The sequence below is a fragment of the Tupaia chinensis genome, unplaced genomic scaffold (genome assembly GCF_000334495.1).
Source record: "Tupaia chinensis unplaced genomic scaffold, TupChi_1.0 Scaffold000161_1, whole genome shotgun sequence".
Lineage (NCBI taxonomy): Eukaryota > Metazoa > Chordata > Mammalia > Scandentia > Tupaiidae > Tupaia > Tupaia belangeri.
Genome location: NW_006159632.1, coordinates 2,928,896 through 2,945,874, shown reverse-complemented (window position 1 = coordinate 2,945,874; position 16,979 = coordinate 2,928,896). Strand labels below are relative to the sequence as shown.

The 16,979-nt window shown below is 53.9% G+C and overlaps 1 long non-coding RNA gene across 1 annotated transcript in view; it reads left to right on the top strand.

Annotated features, from left to right (window-relative positions):
* The first annotated feature begins 15,016 nt into the window (after positions 1–15,016).
* LOC114007366 (uncharacterized) overlaps positions 15,017–16,979 on the top strand; it is a 5,159-nt gene continuing 3,196 nt past the window's right edge. Inside the window, exon 1 of the long non-coding RNA XR_003549000.1 lies at positions 15,017–15,825. This is a non-coding gene — a long non-coding RNA (uncharacterized LOC114007366). The remainder of the gene's footprint in view (positions 15,826–16,979) is intronic.

Sequence of the window (16,979 nt, the reverse complement as noted above, 5' to 3'; positions counted from 1 at the left end):
TGACCAGCACAGGCTGAGGCTGGCAGAGGGTCATGGGGCCGGCCCTGGGTGGGTGCCCTCTCCCTCCTTCCCTCTTTCTCGCTTTCTCTCTTGCCCATGGAAGAAAGAAAGGAACTTTAAAAAATCCACCTATGCGTCCTCTTAACCACTAAACCTCTGACCGCCATGTAAGGAGGCTGCGTGGAGGTTAGAAGTGGATGTGAGTGTGCCTCAGCAGGTCTGTGAACTGCAGAAAGGGCTGCCTCCTAGCTCTCGGGAGACAACTCCCAGGCCAGGCCTCAAGCCTGCAGCCGCTCCCGAGGGCAGCCCAGCTGGGAAGCCCACAGGGACTTAACTCCGCCTTTCACCTTGACTCGGCTTTGGGTTAGGTTCAGGGTCTCCTAGGAAACAGCCGGCCTTTGTCCCAGTGCTGGGCAGTTGCCAGGGACGCGCTGCTGGCTCGGGAGGTGAGATCGACAGCGTGTTACTGGCCATCAGATGCGGTGGCCCAGATTGCCGCAGTGTCCTGTGAACACCAGTGCCACTCATGGCGGTGGACAGAGCGGTGCTGGGAGCCCCCGGTAGGGGTGCTGGGGGTCACCTGGGTCCGAGGAGTGCTGCTCGCTCCAGGACTCATCTGGGAAGGTACCTGGAGGGTGCTCGAGACCCAAAACTGTGTGGAACAGAAGCTAGGAACGTCCGAGCTCACTGCAAACAGACACTCGAAACTCCAGCCGCTTCGTATTTTCATAGCAGAAAAGGAATTTGTGGGCCTGGAGCCTCTGCCGGTTCTGAGGCTGCCCTTTGTCAGAGCGTAGGAAGAGGCTGGAGGCCAGGGGGGCTGTTGGGAGGCCGAGCTCTGTCTTCGCGGTGAGGACGGCTGTGACAGTGGCGGTGACCGTGACCTGGCCCTTGAGGCTAGTACTTCAGTTTATGAAGAGACAAGGGAGGAGCATGTCTTGAGCCAGGGAAAAGGCAGAGAGAACTCCATCCTTGCAGAGTGGGTTCCTGGAGGAGGAGCCCAGACCCGAGCTCGGCCAGTAGTCTGTGCAGCTGCGTGGGTAACCCTCTTCTCTCTTGGAGTGATGCCTGAGGTTGGCCCATTGGCCAGGATGGAGGTCATGGCGTCCACGCTCCAGAGCTTTCATCGCGTTTTGTGACACAGCAAGACCTTAAACTAGCGTGGAGACACTTTCCTTCATGCACAGGGGAAGCCAGTACGCGGGAGCTGTGGCGCCCTTAGCACTTGGTGAACGGGCAGTGTGCGTGAGTAAGCGGGTGATGGGGCGAGGCCCTGCACTGGCTGTTGGTGCGCTCATGTGGCCCATGTTGGAACTGGTTTCCGGTATGGAGGTTTATTTAGCTTACAGCTGGGGAGGCTCCTCGAGGGCTCCCTGCAGAGTCCTGAGGTGGCGCAGGGCTTTGCGTGGCCTGGGAGAAAGGGCACCCCGGTCCGTGTCTGTGTCCGTGTCTCCAGCCGTGGAGCCCACACCCGAGCATCCGAATCGCCTCCCAAAGGTCCCACCTTTCGAACCCAGTGGATTAAGTCTCCACTTTCTCAATACCATCATGATGTCTTACCTGATTTTTAAAAATAATTATTTATTTAACTTTTTATTTGTTATTATTTTTTAAAACTTGACCAGAAAGAGGCAGAGAGAGAGAAAGGGAAAGTGAGAAAGCAAGCTGCCAGGTTAGGGACTCAAACTGTGGTTGGCCATGGGGGAGTCCAGTGCCTTAACCACAAAGCCACCTGCTGGCCCCTCATCATATTTCAATACATGGTGCGTTTTAAAGTTTATCTTACTTATTTGGAGAGAAGCAGAGACAGAGGGAAGGAGATAGCCCCTCTCGGCGGGACTTCACATGCCTCCCGGCCATGCAGGATGATGGATGTCAGGGTGACCCAGGACTCAACCCCAGGCCTCCCGCGTTCCCCAGGACTGTGCAGTGGCACCCTGCCCCCTGTGCCACCGCAGCCGGCCTCAGGATGTGGACTCGGGGAGACACGGTCAGACGGTGGCAGTTGCTCTGCAGATTGCCGCCGTGGTCAGCGGACGGCAGAGGGCGTGTTAGCTTTGCCGTCAGAGCAGGTGGCATAGCAGGGGCCTGACCTCGGTAGCCGTGGCTGGGGAGTGGCGGTCCAGGGAGTGGACGGCGCAGCAGGTGGGCACGGAGCAAGAGAAACGAAGCTCATTCTGCCGATATGCTTACGCCCGCGAGCTAGAGTCAAGTAAAAGGAGTTCTCGTCGTTGGGAAAACGCGGAACCCGATCTTTACAAACTAGCGGGAACAGCTTCTTAGACACACACCAAAAAGCAAAATTCACAAAGGGAAAATATTGATAAATATTCTCATATCAGCTTCTAAACTTGTGCATGACAAAAAGCAGCATGAAAGGAGGCATCAGGAGGAATGCTGAAGGCTCGGCATTTCAGGAGAATGAAGACGAGCCCAGAGCGGAAAAGTGAGACGCGGAAGCCCTGGAAACCCGAAACGCCCAGGCGGTTAAATGCTGCTCACCCGACCAGTCAGAGGGCGTGCGGGTTAAAGCCTAATGCCGCGAGTCCACACCCCGCAGACGGAGAACCCGGCAAGGTCGGGCAACCTGGCTGCAACCGGCGTGGAGGGCGACGCCAGGGCATCTCGGAGCACTGCCTCTGCCCCGCAAGCCCTGGCGGCGAGCTTCCAGGTACCCGCCCAGCAGAGAAGGGAGCGTGGATTCGCGACTACCAGTGGGAGCGGCGTCAGCACGACGGAGGAACAGGCGAGGATGTGCCAACGGAAGGGACAGGATGTGAGACGGTGAAGGTGTGCGTGACGGGAAACTGAAGGGCACTGCTGTGCAGCCTTTCCATTTTCTATCTGCATTTCGAAACAGATATATCTTTAAAGAAATTTTTTAAGATTTTTGCTATAGGTTGTGTGCTGCGCTCGCTGGAGATACAAAGAGACAGAGAGACCCAAAGCAAGAAGTCACCCCTCAGGGGGATGGCCACGCCTCAATCCCTTCTCCTCCATTCTCCTCTCAGGATCCTGGGCACGTACGCACATGTGCCCGGTGTGAGTTTAAGCCACCGGGTCCGGGACTCGAACCGCGGTCGACTACGTGGGAGTCCAGCGACATAGCCATTACGCTAACTGCTGGTCCCCATCAAAAATATTTATCAGTTTTAAAACATGTTAAATGAAACAAAAGACTAGCTGTAAGTTATTGCCGTGTGGTAAGATAGACGGAGTAAGAACAGTGCAGAGTATTTCCTGTGTGTATGTGCATATGAGTGTAAGAACAGTTTTCTTTCTTTGCATTTAATTTCTGTACGCCTACAACATACCAAATGGGTATTCTCGTCTGGAATTCCCTGCATGCTGGGCGAGTGGAGATGTCACCATGCATGGCGTCAGCCCGTCCTACGGCTGTCACACAACACGGGCTATCCTGGCACAGTGGGAACTGGGCTCAGGGACGTGACCAGAATACTCGGGTAGTCTAAATCCTAGGAAGAATGGAGCCCCTCGTTAACGGTAATATTAACAATTAGTTTATAAGGATAAACATTGGCAGAAAGAGATTACAGGAAGAGAAAACATCAAACTTTAGTTCTTAATAAAGGCGAATTTTTTTCCTAACCAAATATTGTTAAAGTTCCAAGACATGTCATTTATCACTGAAGAGAAAAATCTATTTCTTGATTAGAAATCAAGTAACGTTCTGATAAATATACTCCTATTATACTCATAATCACCATAATTTCCCTTTCTTTTTTACTTTCAAATAAGTCACCAAATTTTCAAATGATTTGTGTCTATTTTTAAATGTCTTTTCTATCTTGTGTCTTCTGGATCACCCTCTCCTTTGCAAATGTAAAACTTGTTCAATATATATTAAGATGAAAATCCATTAATCATAGAAGTGATAATTTTTAGATAGAAGGAATTTATTTAAGAGGAGTCTTAGACGGAATTCTAAGCAGGAAATTAAACTTTTTTAAGATTTGATTAAAATGGGGGACCAGCAGTTGGCGTAATGGCTATGTCGCTGGATGCCCATGTAGCCAACCGTGGTTTGAGTCCCAGACCCGAGGCTTAAACTCACACCGGGTGCGTGTGCATGCGTGCCCAAGATCCCGAGAGGAGAATGGAGGAGAAGGGATTGTGGTGTGTCACCCCCTTGGGGGGGTGATTTCTCGCTTTCTGTCTCTCTGTCTCAGTCTTTCTGGCGAGCGCACGTGCCCTATAGCAAAAACCTCTCCCCTCCCCCCCAAAAAAGAATCTGCAAGTCTGGAATAAAGTGAAAAAATTATTTAAAAAATAGATGTGATTAAAATTATAAAATAAGAAAAGTATGTCTTTGAGATCTTGTCTCCTCCCCCCAAAATTAAAGGCAAACTTGTATCCCTTTTTCTTCGCCTAGCCAGATTGGAGCTGTAAGGGGTCAACCACTTCAGCCTCCTGCCAAGCAGGAGCTCTTCGCGTACTTGAACCCTGGCATGTGAAGACTACGTTAAGTCGCACAGCTCTGCTGTCAGCTGCGAGTTGTTACTCAGCTCGGCTCAGTAAGGTGGCGGAGACGTGCATTCTGTCCCCTCGGGCAGACCTCGGGGGACATTCTCATTTATTCTCCTTGTTCAAAAGGCAGAAAACAATCTTAGACTGGGATGAGCAATTTAAAAGAAAATCCTGGCGTAGTGAAGTCCTGCGGGATTGCACGGCTTCCTAGCCGACGTGAGAACAGTGACAGACGTGGAGTTGTGAGCACTGCATGTGAGACAAGGCGAAATAAATGCATGACGAGTATCCGAGAAATTAAACTCCCTATGTCGCTGGATGCCCATGTAGCCAACCGTGGTTTGAGTCCCAGACCCGAGGCTTAAACTCACACCGGGTGCGTGTGCATGCGTGCCCAAGATCCCGAGAGGAGAATGGAGGAGAAGGGATTGTGGTGTGTCACCCCCTTGGGGGGGTGATTTCTCGCTTTCTGTCTCTCTGTCTCAGTCTTTCTGGCGAGCGCACGTGCCCTATAGCAAAAACCTCTCCCCTCCCCCCCAAAAAAGAATCTGCAAGTCTGGAATAAAGTGAAAAAATTATTTAAAAAATAGATGTGATTAAAATTATAAAATAAGAAAAGTATGTCTTTGAGATCTTGTCTCCTCCCCCCAAAATTAAAGGCAAACTTGTATCCCTTTTTCTTCGCCTAGCCAGATTGGAGCTGTAAGGGGTCAACCACTTCAGCCTCCTGCCAAGCAGGAGCTCTTCGCGTACTTGAACCCTGGCATGTGAAGACTACGTTAAGTCGCACAGCTCTGCTGTCAGCTGCGAGTTGTTACTCAGCTCGGCTCAGTAAGGTGGCGGAGACGTGCATTCTGTCCCCTCGGGCAGACCTCGGGGGACATTCTCATTTATTCTCCTTGTTCAAAAGGCAGAAAACAATCTTAGACTGGGATGAGCAATTTAAAAGAAAATCCTGGCGTAGTGAAGTCCTGCGGGATTGCACGGCTTCCTAGCCGACGTGAGAACAGTGACAGACGTGGAGTTGTGAGCACTGCATGTGAGACAAGGCGAAATAAATGCATGACGAGTATCCGAGAAATTAAACTCCACACGCGTCTGCGAACATGGAGTTGCTGGCCACAGCTGGCTCAGAACTCTGTGATGTGTTTTGCAAAACATGTGGACAATCGAGAGGAGAAAGCCTGCCTCCATTTCCTGCCCAACTGCCCTCTCTGTTTAAAACGTTAAACGGAACGGTCTGGTCCTCTCGTTGGATGGCCAGGATTTTAAGGAATTTACAGAAAGAGATCCTCACTTCAGTGGTTTTAGCACCACATGGAACTACGATAAAGTTACAACACACCCACAAATACTTTTTAGAAAATATAGCATTATGTTATGTCATCGGGATAGCCCAGTGACATGGTATCCAAAAACTGAGGTTTTACCCCGCATCCCAGGAAGCGGGAGAGCTGGGGAAAGGCCTCGCTGCTGGCCCGGCTCGTGCCATCCATCCCAGACTGGAAACGGAGTCGTCAGGGCGACGATGGAGGCAGTCGCCGCCAGATGGACATGGCCGTAGGTCCTGAGGGACTAGGGTAGCCAGCTGTGGTCGGGGGCGCGCGCATCATCTGGAAGGGCCGACATAGCGAGGATGGCAGTGCTGTGGCACGCTCCCGCAGGGCACGCCGTCCTGGGAACTTCCAGGACCAAGGCTTTGCATTTAGGTCCCTGCAGGGTGGGGCGGGGCCGGGGGCGGCGGGCATGCGGCGGGCACGCGGTGGAGATGACTGAGCCTCTCCCACACAGCTACAGCAGACTGGCCCTCGTCACAGGTGCCTTCCCGGGAGGAAGAGGAGGACAGGCAGGGAGGGTGGACAATGTGGGGCGCCCAGACAGAGAAGGGCTGCCCCGGGCACCGCTCTCGCACTCAGAGCAGGGCCCAGCTGAGCGCGGTCCCCAGGGAGCCTGGCCTGGTGCCACCTGAACCAGTGCCGGGCCCTGTCTGGCTTCCCGGTGTCCGGCTCCCGAGCGTGTTTCTTCTCGGCCTGCAGCCCCGGAACTGTGGCGCCCGCCATCGGCGAGGACAGGACCACCGCAGTGGACTTCGTCGGCTAGACGCTGAGGTTTGGGAGGAACTGAGCAGGTGAGTGAGGAGGACGAGGAAGGAGAGAAGTGTTGGTGACAGGCTAGCCCCATCTCGCAATGCGGGCGGCTCCGGACCCCTGCTGCCGGCACACTTGGTAGCTCAGAGCAAAGGGACCAAGCAGCTTACCAGGGCCCAGTCACTACACAGAAGCTGGTCCTTGCCAGGTCGCCTCCCTCACGGCTCCCACACAGCCACGCTGTTCCTCACCCCTGGGGCGATGGCACAAAATGTGACAGCGTAAAACTCGGCGGTGTACGCGACAGCCACAGTCCGAACACGGGAGGGCTGCCCTGGCGCTGTGCACACCAATCGTCCTGTCTACAAGGTTAAAGGAAAACTATTTAAAGATGACTGTAACAAACACAGATTGCTAAGAGATACAAGTTATGATGTAATGGCGTAAACAATACATACACGAAATACGGTAAGTGACTGTTGCTGCTCAGCAGTAGGCACTGGTAAAGATTTGGGGACATCAGAGGTTATACACAGATTTTTACTGAATTGGGGTCAGCGCCCCTCTCCTCTGTTGTCGAGAGTCCCCTGCACAGAGACCCATTAAGCCACCAAGGAAGACAGCAAGAAAGGAGGAAGCAAAGTATCTCTGGACAATCAGGAAACAACTTACGATGTGGCGTAGTGATCCTTATCCGGCAGGCACTATTTTGGATGTAAATGGATTAAATCCTTCAATAAAAAGACACAGAGTGACTGAATGTATAAAAAAAAGAACATCTGGGACCAGGAGATGGCATAATGGCTATGTTGCTGGACTCCCACATGGTGGACCACAGTGAATCCTGGGCCCGGTGGCTTCAGTCTCACTCTGGGCACCCATATGTGCTTGCCCAAAATCCCAAGAGGAAAATGAAGGAGAAGGGATTGCGGTGTGATCGGTCGCCCTGGGGGAGGGGGACTTCTCTCTTTCTGTCTCTCTGTCTCTCTCTTTCTAGCAAGTGCATGTGCCCTATAGCCTAAAATATCTCTAAAAAAATTCTGACTTTTTGTTGCCTACAAGAGATTTGTCTCACTTTTAAGGACACATGCAGGCTGAAAATGAAGAGATAGAAAAAGATATTTCCTACAAATGGAAATCAAAGGAGAACGGGTGGGGCTACACTTATGTCGAACAAAATAGGCTTTAATTCAAAACCTGTAGAGAGACAAAGGTCATTACGTAATGGTAGAGGAGTCCGTGTGCCCGGGAGACACCACAGTCGTGCGTACGGCTGCACCCACCAGGATGTCTACACGTGAGGCCAGCCCTGCAGAGCGTGAAGGGAGGTAGACTCAATACTCACCAGGAGACTCCACCTTCAACAGTGGGTACAGCGATCCAGACAAGTCCATACGGAAACCTCGGGCTTGACCACCCTGTAGAGCCAACGCCTGTACCAGGGGTACCCGGAACAGTCCGCCACAGTGCCGCAGTGCATGTTAAGCTCAAGCACTCTGGGCATTTTCTAGAGCAGATACAGTAGGCCACAAAAAACTCTGATGGGTTTAGGAGGACTGAGGTCATATCAAGTGTCTTTTCTAATCACAGTGGTATGAGCAGGAGAAATCTTGGAAAATTTACCAATCGGTGAGAACTTGAACACCTGAACAACCAATGAGTTAAAGAAGAAATCCAATGGGAAATCCATAACACCTTGAGACAAACAAATATGTAAAAACAAACTCCCCAAGTTTATAGGCTACCAAAAGCAGTTCTAAGACCTGTAAAAACATGTATAAAAAATAATTAAAAAAGAAAAGGATCTTAAATAAAAAACCTACCATTGTGCCTCAATGAACCAGCAAAAGAAGTGCCAAATCAGCAGAAAGAGGAATAAAAAATACCAGAACAGAAATAAAGCAATGGAGAAGGAAGCAAAACTGAGCTGGTTTTGATAAGATAAACAAAATTGACAAACTCTTATCAGGACTAAGAAAAAAGAAAGGAGGCTCCGAAAATAAAACCACCAATGGAAGCAGAGATGTCACACATGATGTCACAGAAGCGAAAGGACCCCGCGGCGGTGACAATCACATGCTAGTAACTGGATGGCCTAGGGGGAAAGGAGGAGTTCGTAGATGTACCACTTACCAACCCTGAGCTTTGAAGAAACGAAGAATCTGCACAAATAACAAGGAGACCATTTTCTGAGGCTAGCATTGCCTGGTACCAAGTCAGGGCCTTACAAGAATAGAAGATTACAGGCTGATATTCCAGAAGAACGTAGGTGCAGAAATCTTTGGCGAAGCACCAGCACACGGTGAAAGGATTGATGGATCGGAGAGCGCACCCCTGATGCAGAGGTGGCTCGGTCCGTGTGAACCAGTAAATGCGTAAGAGGGACAAAGCCACACGGTTATCCGACTGGATGCTGAGAAAGCATTTGCCAAACCTCGGCAGCCTCTCCTGGTGAGACCTGTCCACAGATGACGGACGGAACAGTCCACTCGACCGTGCCGGGCCCGCGGCTGACCCCACGCTCAGCAGTGGGAGGGGGAGGCGTTCCCTGAGACCCCACATTCTCTTCCACGTACAACTGCAAGTCTGGCCACAGCAGTTAGGTGAGGGGAAGCCGTGGAGCGCACCCAGCTCAGGAAGGAGGCGCAGTTGCTGCTGCTCGCTGGCGACATCGCTGTCTGTTGACACACTGAGGACCCCGCAGAGAACTAGCAGAAGCAACAAACAGACGCAGCAAAGTCGCAGGACACAGAGCCAACACGCGGAGGCCAGCTGTGCTTCTATACGCCAGCAACAAGCGGCCTGGAAAGGAAGGAGGGCCGTCCCGGTCACACTCGCTACCGCATAAACAGATAATGACACAAAAATAAATTTAACCGAAAAGGCAGGATTCCCTCTTCCTGAAGGGACCTCAGTCTTTTTTGGCTTAAGGCCTTCGACTCACTGGACAAGGCCCACCCTCGTGACGGAGGGCAATCTGATATACTCCGAGGTGCCGGTTCCATCCACAGAATACCTGCACACCGATGACTGGGCCACTGCTTAACCAAGCCTTGGGCACACGCGGCCAGCCGTGGTGTCCCTCCCTCCCTGGGACACCCACGCTCAGCATAGAGGACTGCTATCCACGTCTAAGACAAAAGCACACACTTCCACTGGCCCGGCATGTAGGGTCCCCTGCTAGGCCACCTGGTGTTCATCACACATGTGACCCCACCAGCAGGACGCTGACAGCAGGCAGGGTGTGAGGCCCACTCAAGGCAGGCTGGCTGCATGTGGCCTGATGGCCGCTGCTCCAGGAAACCCTCAGCAGGGCACGCATGTTGAGACGGTGAGGAGTCAGAGAAGAGGGGCGAGCCCCGGAATCTGCGTCACAAGGGCCCCTGAGGCCACGTGCTTTGCTCCATGCACCATCCGTCCCGTGCAGACTGGTTCAGTTCTGGTCTTGCAGGACTGCACCTTTTAGCTGCGTTGTGTGTTCCTCATTCCCACCTGGCTGCTAATGTTTTGGTTTGCTGTTAATTATTTATTAGCTTTCAAAGGTTTCATGTGCCTCAGTAGTTCTTACTTACCCTAGGGTGAATCGCTAATATGCTATATTCCCCTTCCTTCCTAACTAAATTGCTCTGCTTGTACTTAGAAATCTATTAATAGATAAAACCAGAGCAGAGGCAGGCTCTCCTTATAAAGTCCTTGTTCTTCTTGAGGTGGAAAATCTAATAGTCAGGCTGAATCCTGCCTTTTCTTCCTTCCTTCCTTTTTTTTGGTGGAAATCTAGCTTTTCCTGCGTTCTAAATGGCAGAGGGGGATTAGGTTGTTCAGAGTTTGCTCGAATTCAGACTACTCTCTTGAAGTTTGTTCTTTCTCTTTCAAGAACTCCTACGAACACTAGCTCAAAGAGATTCTAATTAGAAGCAGTTCTTTCTGTGCTCCAGACTTCTTTTATTGTGCGTTATTTTCTTTTTCTCTGAATAGAATAAGTACCCAAGATTGTAGGCTGGGAAACGGCTTCAAAAGCTGAGCTCGGTCTCCCGCAGCCGCTCCTCCCTAGCCCTGAGCTCCACACGCTGTTCGAGGCTTTTCCTCGCACTGAACAAAGGCGTTTCACCATTCACTCTGTAAAGGCCCCACTTAGCAAATGGCCCCAGAGCACTCGGCTGGACTTCGAGATCCTGGAAGTGCAAGATAGGTGTGCTGAATGAGCATCCGGCTCAGCGGTGTGAAGCACAGCTGTGAAGAGTGTAGATTTCGGAGAAGACCCGTATCCAGCCTCTCTTTTTGCAGGGAGGAAGTCAGGGGCCAGGCGCTCCTGCGCTGTAACAGGCCACCTCCCCTGCAAGGTGGAGAGGCAGAGCCTGGGACCCTCGGAGACACTGCCCCACCCATAGTAGCCAAGGCCCTTGTGCAGCAGGCTCACTGATTAGGCTGGAATTCTCGCCAGGTTAGCACGCTGGGGAGACGTGTTCCAGGGATGGGCAGAATGGAAGGAAGCAGACGGCAGGGGCAGAGGGTGGGCATCTGCTGCTTGACTCCAAAATACTCCGTGGTCCTCCGCACATGCTCACTGGCCATCACTGCCCAGAGGCCCTACCAGCAGCGCACCAGCCTTGCTTTGAAATGAAAATGCGAAGAGCTTTCCAAGGGGCCTGCCTTTTGAAATATTTTGTTTACCAACTGGGTTTTGCTTGATTGTTTTTTGTTTTTATTGTGCACTTGCTGGAGAGAGACAGAGAGCAAAAGGGAAGGTGCGCAGTCACCCCGGGGGTTCACTGTGCTGCAGTCTCTTCCGTTCTGTTCTCAGTTTGGGACTGGGGCGTGCACGCACGTGCTCCCTGTGTGTTTTTCAAACCATCAGGTCCAGGACTTAAGCTGCTCAGTCAGCCATGGGGGATCCAGCCAGTCCCCAGCTGGGTTTTAGTGCCGAGTCTGCATCATTGTTCCATCAGAACCCTGCGTAACTATGCCTGGTGCCTCTTGGTTGATCAGCACGGTCACAACCAGTCACCAGGAATGACAGAGTCCCCCCTGCGCAGGTGCCCCGCGTTGAAAGTAGGCCACAGCACGCCTTAGGCTGCCGAAACCGGAAAGGACTGGAGGACTCCAGCCTGCCTTTGGGAGCTGCGGGGTCTGGGGCTTCAGTCACCTCTGGTCTTTCCATTTGTACACACCGTTTGGGCTTTCGCCCTTGATTAAACTGTAAATAAATAACGGAATGGAGTCATAAATGGGGCGATGAGAAGCCCGCCCTTGCAGGGGGAGTACAGACAGCGTGTGGCCCTCGCCCTCAGGGAGGTGGCGCCGAGCCCTCCCCTCTAAGCATGGCTGCGCGGTGACCTCCTCAGGGCAGTGTGGAAGGGGTTGGGTGGAGTCACAACTGCACAGTGGAGAGACCCAGCAGTCCCCGCCTCGGCCACCTCCTCAGCCACAGCATAGGCTCACTCATTCTGAAACATGCACCCTTGACCCATGATGAGAGCTGCACTCGCCTCTGGGTACCCCCGGAAACCTCTCAGCCCAGTAAAATCATGACAGAAGCACCCGACAGAGCTCGACTGACCAACCTCCAGCAAAACACCCGCCCCTCGAACCCAAGGGCATCCAGAACACAAAGCCGAGAGGCGTCCAGGAGACACTGACTAAATGGACCATGGTGTCCTGGGTGGGACCCTCATGTGGACAGAGGACATCAGGTAAAGGAGACACCCGAGTGACGTGCGGACGTCAGTCCTGAGTCAGCGCCAGCTCAGCAGTTGGGATGAATGTGTCAAAGTAACGCGATGTTAACAGGGCAGGCTGGGGACGGTATGTGGGACCCTGATGCTACCTTTTCAGTTTTCTGTAAATCGAAGCGATTCTAAAATTAAAACTTCATTTGAAAAAGGCATGAGGCGTTAGGGGAACTGACAGTGGTTCGACTGGCCAGAGTGGAGTGAGAAGCCAGGAGGAGTGGCAGGTGCTGAGCACGGTGGGCCCAGCCTGGTCACGGCCTTCTGCACCGGGCCAGGCCCAGACTTACCGTGAGGGTGCTGGGGCATGGGCAGGAGTGCAGCGCGGCAGGGGCACGACAAGCTTCGTGCTCCGCTCCGACGGCGCTGTGCCAGGACAGAGGGGTGGTGGCCAGCCTCAGAGAGACCAGAAGCCTGTGTTTAACTAAGCGAGAAAAACATGGGCCTGAACCCAATGGCTGATGGGCGCTGGAGAGGAAAGAATAGGTGTCAGAGACAGCAAGAAAATAAAATTGGTAAGACGGGGTAACTGGGTATTTGAGTGAAGAGAGGGTGACTTTGTTTATTCGGTCATTCAATAAGAGTTCAGTGGGGACTGGGCCAGCCGTGGCATGGCGGCTATGGCGGGGGGGGGCCCCTATGGCGGCCGGATCCCACATGGCGGACCTCACCGCCGAGTTCTAGACCCAGTGGCTTGAGAAACACAGCAGGCACGTGGGCATGCGTGCCTGATCCCAGAAGGAGGGAGAGACAGGAGTTGGGACCCGTGTGGCCTTGCCCCAAGGGGCTGCCTTCTCGCTCGCCCACCCTGTCTCTCCCTCCAGTGAGTGTACATGCCCCCGGGCCATTTATTTATTTATTTATTTATTTAAAAACTTCTCTGGGAACCTTCCCCATTTCAGCACTAGGTCTGAACAAATAGTGACTACTCTCGAGCGCGTACTCCCAGGAGGGGAAGGGAGAAGGAGCTGGTAGGAGGAGCTAAGGAGTGTGCCCAGCTGTCCTGCCAGTGTAGATGAGCAGGCGGTTTCCGGAGGGGACTGCCAGCGTGTTGAGTAAGCAGTATTGATCAGAGGCGGGATACAGGAGGGGAATCGATCATCTAAGAGCAAGTTCCACATCGGCTGGTAGGAGGGGACTCGGCCATGAATGCAGGTGGAACACACAGGCCAGCTGGGTCTTTTGGGCTCGGCCGCGGCAAGGCATGGACAGCGGCCCAGCTGTGCACTGAGTGTGCTCTGACCGCTGGATGTGGAGCGAGCGTGACCCACATGGGCGTCGGGCACAGCTCTGGTACGCGCCCTGCAGGCTGCGATGCTCAGGTAAGTGCCACCGGTGAACTGGGCTGCGGGTGCGTGGCTGGGTAGCCTACCACTAGGCGACAGCTGCAGAGAAGTCGAAAAAGCTTTTATGGACACAAGAATTCACTGTAGCCTGTGAACTTGAGAGAGTTTTGGAGTATGGCCATTTCTCCCAGCTCTGGTCAAATTAAGGTAAGGGAGACCATGCCCCCAAGTGTCCATGCAGCCTGTCCCCTCTACTCCCCAGCAGCCCTGTCAGGGCAGGCCCAAGGACTGGGTGAAAAGGATGCGCCCTGCTCCGCTGGTGTCATGGGTATAGCAGACTCCCCATCCCCCCGTCAGCTGGAGGGTGGAGGTGGGGCCTACGGAAGTCGAGAATGTTCACTCGTGGAAGAGGAAGAGTCAGCATGGGCTGGGGAGGCTGCCCTTGGAGAAGAGAGGCCTGGTGAGGTCAGAGCAGGTGGACCGGCTGCAGGTGAAGGGAGTAGCTGTGGACGAGGTGTCCTTCCCACGACAGTGTCTACAGGTATAAGGGCAGGAGAGGGAGAGGACTCAGACCAGGTCTCCTCGGCTTCCTCTACAGCGGGAGCAGGGCTTGCTGGGAGAGGGGCAGGCCAGTCCCAGGCACTTGAATAGCGTGTGGGTGGTCCGAGTTTGAGTGAGGAACTGGCTAGGGACCAGCATGATTGCACCAGGGAGCCGAAGACCAGCTGAGGCTTGGAGGAGCTTAGGCACGAGGCTTCAAACGGAGAAGCTAGAAACACTGTGCTTCCCGTAAGCTGCTCCTGAGGATCTGGGTGTCAGTGTGTCAGTGTGTGACAAATTCTTCTCTTTCATCCATTCGAAGAGCATTTGTCAAGGGTGCCCAGGGTGCTTGGGCTGCTGAGAGCGATGAGTGAGAAGCCTGCTCGGGCGGCAGACGCTCTCCACTGACGGGGGGACGGGCAGTAGACAGACCAGCCTGTGGGAGCTGCCGGGCGGCCAGGATGCTGGGCTTTGAGAGCAAAGAGGAGGCCCTGCCTGACTGCCTGGGGGCCTCTGGGAGGGGACAGACCAACAGGTAAGCAAGTCGTCGAGGCCATCAGTGATGCAGTGGCCACGCTGCTGGAGTGATGCTGGGTCCACATGGACGGTGGTGGGAGTGGTTCTCCCGGCGACCCACACACCAGAGTGTCTGTGATCCAGGCTGGCTGGGAGGCGTGGGTGTGGCCTGAGGCCCTGTGGAGGATTTTTGTCTCTTGTTTTCTCTCTCTTCATTCGCTCCCATGAAAGAAGTAAATAAAAACGAGAAAGAAACGAGAGTGTGCGGAAGGGTGAGCATTTCAGTATCCGGCCCAGCGTGTGAGCCTGCAGTGGGGGGACTTTCTGTAGAGACGCGGCCAGTGCAACGGGTCTCCCGGGCGCTGGGCGGGCGGGGTGGACATGTGCTTGTCTCCGCGCGGCTGCTCTGAACCCGGTGGCCCGCAACCACAGGTCCTGCCCTTCCAGAAGCCCACGTCTGGCTCGGAGACTCCATACCCACAAAGGGCCCATGCCCCTCTCCGTAATGGAGAGCGTGCTGTTGTCGGGGCCCATCAGGACGCGCTCCTCCTCCTCCTCCCTAGCCAGCTCCTGCTGCTCCAATCTCTGCAGTTTCTCATCTGTCCCTCTCCCTCCAGTTTTTAAGAATTACTTTTTCTGCCATATTCATTAGTCAAAGAGACGGTGCATTTCTAGTCTGTTCCCGCAATGCTAAGCAATGTGAGTTCAGTGTCTGCCCGCGCATGTGGCACTTAGCTCCAACTGTCCTTTTTCTTCTAAAATGTGACTCAGCCAGACAGAACACACCCTGCTCAGTACTCTGGAAACCCCGTGCCTGCTCCGCCTGCCCGAGCCAGTCTCCCAGGGAGCTCCGACCTCCCCCATCCCTGGCCTCCACCCCACGGCTCCTCTCGGCGCTCATGGGCTGCGCTGTCAGGGCAGGCCACCCCACCGCGAGAGGCTGGCGGTCTGGACATGGGGGAGACTGCGCCCATTCTCTGGGTTTGCATGGCACCGTCGACTGGCAGCCAAGGTGATCCTGCCCATAGGTGTCCTCGGGCCTCCACCACGGAGGCACTGTCCTGGCCTCAAGGCTGAACCCAGACTGGCGATGGACTGGGAGGGGCGCTCGCTGCTTCTGGCCGGTTCCCAACATCCGAAGCTCCTCTTTAGGCCAGATGATTGCTTTCGTCCCCTGGGAAGGTGAGTTACAAAACCCCGCGTCCTCCGAGGCTCGTTCTTCCTCTGTTATGTGGAGTCCACGCATACCTCACTCGGACTGGCATGCAAAGACCGGGTTATTTTTAAGTTGTACAGCGTGAAATTGTTGGTGCCTGCAGAAACGGGGTCTCCTGTATTCGGGCCGATGCGTGAATGTGCCGCGAGTCCCCTTGGTGCTGTGTAATGGGACCCCACACCGTCTCAGATCAAGCTGTAGACACTGCATCGTGAACAGGAAGTCAGGGACCAGGAGGGAGCAGGATCCTAGCCATTGCCCCCACTTGACGATGTGTTGGAAGCCTGCTGCTTCTGGGTGTGAGCTCGAGGAAGGAAGGCAGACGCATCTGACTGCCCTGCTGGCTCCCGGCGTGGCGTCCGTGCAGAGGAGAGCTGGCCCACGGTGCGCTCTCCTGGTTTTAGTGTCAGCCGTGTCGGTGCGGCAGGCAGGGAGACGGCTGCTTACAGTGTGGGTGCGTTTGTTGGGAATTCATGCCGTTTGCACCCAAAACGCCCACAGCCAGGTGGCCTCTTTGCTGGTCCCTCTCTTGTCCCGTGAACTGCCTATACGCCCTCACTGTCTCGGAGCTGACAGTCCTCTGCTATGGTGTGGGTGGTCCCCTTTCTCCTGCGATTTGGGGTACACACATGCACCTGGTATAATTTTCAAGCCGCCAGGCCCAGGACGGAAACGGGTCAGTCATGTGGGAATCCAGCACCTTAACCACCATGCCACCTGCTGGTCCCCAACCTGCATTTCTTAACCTCCAGACCCATCATGGAAAAAACAGACCTCGTCTTTACCAACCCTGAATAGACACAGCCTGGAAGCATTTTCCCACTTTCCAAACTCTGTTTCATGTATGAACACACAGGCCAAGTAGTTTAGACAGAGCAGCCCCGTTATGCCCCTCCTGCCCAGCCCAGCCTCAGGCAGCCTGGCCTAGTCCCTCCGCGTGCTTCTACGCGTCTCGGGCAGTTTACGATCAGACTTCCCGGCTGACCCGCTCCAGCGAGCCCTGTCCACCCGGTGCTATGGAATTCGAACTAGCCGTCTCTGTTTTACACCACGCCAAGCACCTTGGCCGGGGCCCCGTCTTCTAATTCATCTAGTGTTTCGTAACCCCGTCACTCTCGAC